Raw genomic sequence first — 6,234 nt, 5'->3', positions numbered from 1 at the left:
ATTAGGCACAGCCAAAGAAAGAATCATTGAGTTTGAAGATAGGTCAATGAAAACTTTCCAAACTGAAATACAAAAAGAAAAAAGAGTGATAAAAGCAGAACAGAACAATTAAGAACCGTGGGAGAGTTTCAAAAGATGCAATAAATGTGTGATTAGACTCTAGTAGGAGAAGAAAGACAGAATGGAGCAGAAGAAATAGGTAAAGAAACAATGACTGAGAACTTTCCAAAAGTAATGAAAAACACCAAGCCACAGAGTACACCAAACAGGATAAGTAACAAACAAAATACACATGTAGGCATATCATATTCAAACTTCAGAAAGCCAAAAACAAAGAGAAAATCCTGAAAGAAAAAAACTTAGATATAGACAGAAAGGAAGCAACTTCCCTGTTTTGCTTATCATCTGAGAGATTTTAGACTTTGTGTTAAACGTTGTTGGTTTTCTCACTTTACACAATGGATGGAATAATGTAAAATACTTCGTTATAGATACTATGTTTTCTTTATATAAGTGAAGATCAAACAAGGTCACATGTATATGAGGAAGCACTTTTTAATTGCCTCATTCTCTAAATATGAAGAGTTACAATGATTAATGAATTGCATTCTTGTCACCCCTCCAAGCACCTGGAAATAAGCTTTCTCAACAAGCAGAATCTTGAGATGTAGTTTGAATCACAAGGCATTACCTAATGGATATAAAATTGGATAGTGTTTTTGGCTTAGATGGGAACAGATCCGATGTTTCCAAGGTAAAGGCTAATACAGAAGGTGAGAAGAGAGTGAGAGGCAAGCTCATGAAATAAACAGCATAGGAGCAACCCAGTTGATTTAGGTTGGAATCAAGCAGGCAATGCAGATCTATAAAGGAAAAAAAAACTCTCAGACTTCCCACAGAGGTACCTGAAGCCAAAAATTATGAATTTTTAATTTTTTGAACTTACTAGGGCAAAAATATACCAGCAGCAAAAAGATCAGAAAAACAGACTTTAGTAAGAGAGAAACTGAAATAAAGAAATGACATTTGCGCCGAGTACTAAAGTTTACAAAACACTTCCACATGCATTGTTATTATTTGGGTTTCATAACCAAGGGTGCTTAGAGTCTGATAAGTTAAGATATTTTACCACATTGCTTGATATCAGTTATGGTTGAATAATTATTCTCCCTGCTTCTATCTTGTCAACTCTGAACCAAATGGCTCATGAAAACACATTTCTATAAGAACAGGAGGTAGTGGTGACAAGCAGAGAAAATTTTCCTATAGACATTTAAAATGTCAAGATGGTGCCAAATAAATTATTTATATAGCAGTTTATAAAACACTTTTGTGCAATGAACTCAGGTAGGCAGTAGTGGTTGTGCTCATTCTTGTTTAAAGTAAGTCAGAAAGCAAATCTGTGAAGTGCCATGCCCACCATCACACCCACAGCTATGCCAGAGCTGGAATTCAGAGAATTTGAGAGTTCTGACTCCCAACTTGCCTTAGTCAGATTAGGTTGACATAACCAAGTGTCATAGAGATGTTGACTTATAAACAACAGGCATTGTAGTGTTTCTCACAGCTCTGGAACTCCAAGATCAGGGATCTAGCAGGGCTGGGTTCTGGTGAGGACTTCCTTCCAAGTTTGTCTTCTAGTTGTGTCCTCACAGCAGGGAAACAGAGTGAGAGCGCTCTCAGGGTTTCCTTTTATAAAGACACTAATCTCATTTATGAGGGCCCCCTCTCATGACCTAATCTCCTCCTGAAGGCTCCAATCCTAATCCCATCACATTGGTGTTAACCTTCCAAAATATGAATTTTAAGGGAACACATTCACTCAACTGCACAACCCAATGTTGGTTTTAATTTGCTTTCCTTGCTGTTGTCTTTTTCCTTTCTCAGAAGCACACTCCTCATTTGACTTCACAAGAAAAAAGTGATGTTTTACTTTGAATCATTCTAACATTTTAACTTCATGAGCTCATTTCTAATCAAATCTCTTTCTTTAATAACTCATTTAAGAAAGGAATTCTTTTTAATTTTTCCCTCCTAGCATGTGCCTAAACCTGCCTTTGGAAAAAAAAATTTGTTAAGGAATCATTGGTGGATAATTTGCTTAAATGATCCCTTGCTATTTTAGACACCTGGATCAGAGGGTTCTTCATTACCCCTCATCTCTGAAATCTGAATGCAAAGAACCCATTCCCATCAACAATTCTTTATATGTGGCTCCATCAGTTCTATGATGAATTCCATGGTTCAAAACCCTTTTCTTGCAAAATGACTGCATTTTACTTCAAATGGGAATCTGGGCTAAATGACATGCCAAACTCTCTCACATCAGCTACAAAGGTGACAGGCATTTTCTTTAAACTTGTAGAATATGTTAGCTCTTTTCTGTTCTGAAACACATCTTAATGCTACCATCACTCTACACACAGGGCTTCCTTCTGGGTTAGATTTAGCACAGTGATGTCGAGACATAATCGTACTGCCACACGGTGGCTAATTCAACATCATTTAAGCCGCACTGAAAAGTTAGATGTTTCTGACTGACTGCATCGTTGCATAGTACTGCTGGGTTGCATTCCACATTCCACCTCTGAGCGATTGGCCATTCATCTGTGTCTCAGGCCCATCCCACCGAGCCCTGAATTAGGAGGAAGGCATTGGTGTGTATTGATAGCATGTCTTAGTGTCTGAGGCTTGTTAACCTTATGTTCTCAATTATTAATAAAAGGATTAGTGAACGTAGAATCAACAGGCATTTTGAATGTCACAGATAATTTCCATGGAGATGGGCAGAACTAGTAAAAGCTTAAATGGCATTAAATGATGTTGCCATATTTCATCTCTTAAATGATAACTAAATACTTGCAGAGCATTTTGGAGTTTACAAGCTCTCTATGTTATTTCCTTTGATTGATATGAAGTAGATACGGGGAGAGATTAGAGAGAGGGGCAGCCAGATGAAGCTGATAAAAGTAACACTGAGTGCTCAGCCTAAGGGGAAGGGGCATCAAGTCTTTCCAGACCTTCGTCTTCTCTCCATTGCTCACTGGGTTACTCTCACTTCAGTTTAACACCCTGCAGACAGATCCTCATTTAAGATAGTGCTTTTTGGTGCTGCTCTGTATTCCATTTTCCAACCTTTGGGTTGTGTTCATTATTAATCTTTTAGGGGTGAAGGACATATTTGAGAAACTGATGAAAGCTATCAGCTCATTCACTAGGAAATGTGCACATGCACCTTCCATTTTACGTAAAATTTCGGAAATTCAAGACCTCCAGAAGCTCAGTCATCACTCTCAGAGGTAAGAGAGGTAAGACCCTTGGGTGGAGTCAGGACTCCAGACCCTAAGCTGTATCCCTATCCATGATCTGTCTTCTGAGCTCCAGACCCCACTTCCAGCCAAGATGTATAATGTCTTTCCCCGGCCACGATAACCTCCCTCTTCTTTTCTGATGGCTTCCTTTCATCTCTATCACCATGCCCCTCACCTTTGTTCAAGTATGTGTATCTCCCTTGAGCCATCCCTTAATCTCTGAGCCTGTCTCCACCTTAAACTCTCGTTCCAATCCACCCTTTCTCTTTCCACCCACTAGAGTCTCTTCAAAGCATGAACTGGATCAGTGAGTCCTCTGCTTAAAACCTTTCCGAGGCCCTGTAACACAGGAGCTAAATGCCAAGCTCTTTAGCACAGCATATCAGAAGCTTCTCTGGGACACAGCTAGCCCTTATTAAACTCTTACCTAGCCTGCAAGATCCAGCTCCAAAGCTACCTCTTTGGTGGAACCTTACTGACTCCTTCAGGCAGAGATAGCAGTTCTCTACTCTGCATTCCTGTGGAACCTATACACATGTGGATCGGGGCCCTGGGTACATTCTGATTTTCACATTCAGACCAAATCTGCATTCGATTAGAATCTGAGGTTTTTGAGAGCTGGACCAGGCATCCCTTTGATGTTTATTCTCCTACTTTCTATCCCACTCAAAGAAAATTTTGCAACACCTGGAATGTAGTAGGAACGCTGTATGCAAGGATGCCTGGTGCTGTTGAAACGTTCCCAGAAAGCTGGCTGTGGAGAAACAGATTTCAGTCACTTCATTTCACTTCAGTTTCTTATTTTGGTCCATTTTTCCATTTCACAGCCTCCCACTACCTCTAAACCAGAGATAGAAATGAATTTTTTAAAAAGAAACTTAAGTCAAGAGTTAATTATACTCAGTCCTTTAGAAAGCTCTAGATTTAATATACTGAACACCTACATTTAGGACCTGTTTCAACACATGTGGAAATGCTATAAAGAGAAGCAAAGTCCCACAGAGCTACAGAGGCAATGAACCTGGATCCCTGCTGTTGGTTATCCAGACAAGACTGGCTGACATATTTGATTGCTGGATAATCACCTTCCCCATCCCTTTGCCTATATCGAATATGCCTGGTGTTTAAAATACAGTCCTAGGAACATTTCAGTCTACAGGGAGGGATGTTGTTTGAATACCTATGAGTAAATACAATGCACATGAAACATTAGAACATAATCAGTTTCCATAGCATTTTCTTCTTTTAGGAGATCAACCTCATGAGCCTTCTGTACCTGAGAGAGGACTACAAATACTGTTTTATTCCATGACCAATCAGCTGAGTGTAGAAAGAAATATATTGCCTCTTCTTCAGGTAAATCATACTTCCTCTTCTAAAGGATGATTCAGTTTTCCTTTCTTTAGGGGGATATCCTGAGGAAAGATAACCAATCTTGTCAACCTCCATCTAAGTTTACCTTGTTTTCAATGAGTGGAGGCTCACCCAAAAAGAAAAAAAGTGGATGTTTAACATGGATTATTTAACAACTGGATTCACTCAGTCTTCATTCACTGTAAGACTGGCCACCAGGCTTTGAATCAACCATTCATATAAAGTTAGATTTTAAAACATTCTGTTTTCAAAAGAACAACCTTTTTAAGAAGGTAGATTATCACACCAGTGTTTTCACCCTGATGCTTTCAATCCCTAACGACCACGTCTTTTATTAACTTAATATATGACATTTATTTGGGGTTTGTTGAGAAGCAAGTATGTACAAAGAGAATAGCAGGCAAAAAAAAATAAATCAATAGATGAGGAGGAGATATGATAGCAGCTAACATATGAAATTAACCCTCAGATTCTGATCTGATAGTCTCACCTGCTGCGTGTAATATACAACTCTTAATGCGGACCAACAGAGATGTTATTTAAAGACTTCCCTAGCTCCCCACAAAAATCTAAATATGGACGGTGTACTTGCTACCTTGTTTTGAACACTTAAGACAGCAAAGTAGATAATGAGACTCAAATAAGTGAGAGTTTGAAAGCCCCTGTGCATGCGCATGCACACACACACACACACATACACACACACACACACGCACACACACTCTTTCAGCTATTTTATTTCAGCTATAAGGAAAGACAAAAATAAGCAATCGATCCTTTGAGCACACTGAGTTTAGGTCCCTCCGCTCTGAAAACTGCCTTAATTTTTCACAACACATTTAGCAGGCAATCATCTATCCCCCAGTCTAATAACATAGGGTGTATTTTATAATTAGCCACAAAAGACTTCTTTTTGCCAAGCCGCAAAATTAAGTTTGAGCCTCAACAGTGCAAAGACTCTTAGCAGCCAGAAACGGCCTTTTCTTGGTAGTTCACAGTGTGCATTTTCTGTTGCCTTGACAACTGTCTGGCTGGGGCTTCCTTGCTCCGAGAATGAGGACGCCTTTGCCTGATACAACCCTTCGAAAATGGTAATGAACAAAATGATGCCGGCAACAGCAAGCCTGATACATACATGTCAGAACTCTGCCTGAATTACATTTGCAAGAAGGACAGAATGGAAGGAGGGACAGAAGACAGAAGGGGCAGAAAAGGGTTGTAATACTGACCAATTTTAATTTTTAAAAAGTTGGCGCTAAGTTCAACACTCAGCCATGCTACAAAGAAGGGCTGGCTGTGAAGCATATGAGATACCCAAAACTTGTTAGACTCACTTTGGCCTCTGATAGTTCTGTCAAAATACAATCAGTATAGATGCTCTGACATTTCATGCGTTAAAGACCAGGACAGCACAAGAGAATGTGAAAATCCCTCTTCTGTTGGGTCACAAACATCTCTGGCTCAACTCATCATTCTCTTTAGGTTTTTTCCCCACTTTTGTCCTTAGGGCTGTGAGTCTTTGGTATTTGGGGTTGGGACAACCTTATCT

This window comes from Cebus imitator, unplaced genomic scaffold (genome assembly GCF_001604975.1).
Source record: "Cebus imitator isolate Cc_AM_T3 unplaced genomic scaffold, Cebus_imitator-1.0 Scaffold41, whole genome shotgun sequence".
NCBI lineage: Eukaryota > Metazoa > Chordata > Mammalia > Primates > Cebidae > Cebus > Cebus imitator.
This window is presented reverse-complemented; position numbering follows the sequence as displayed.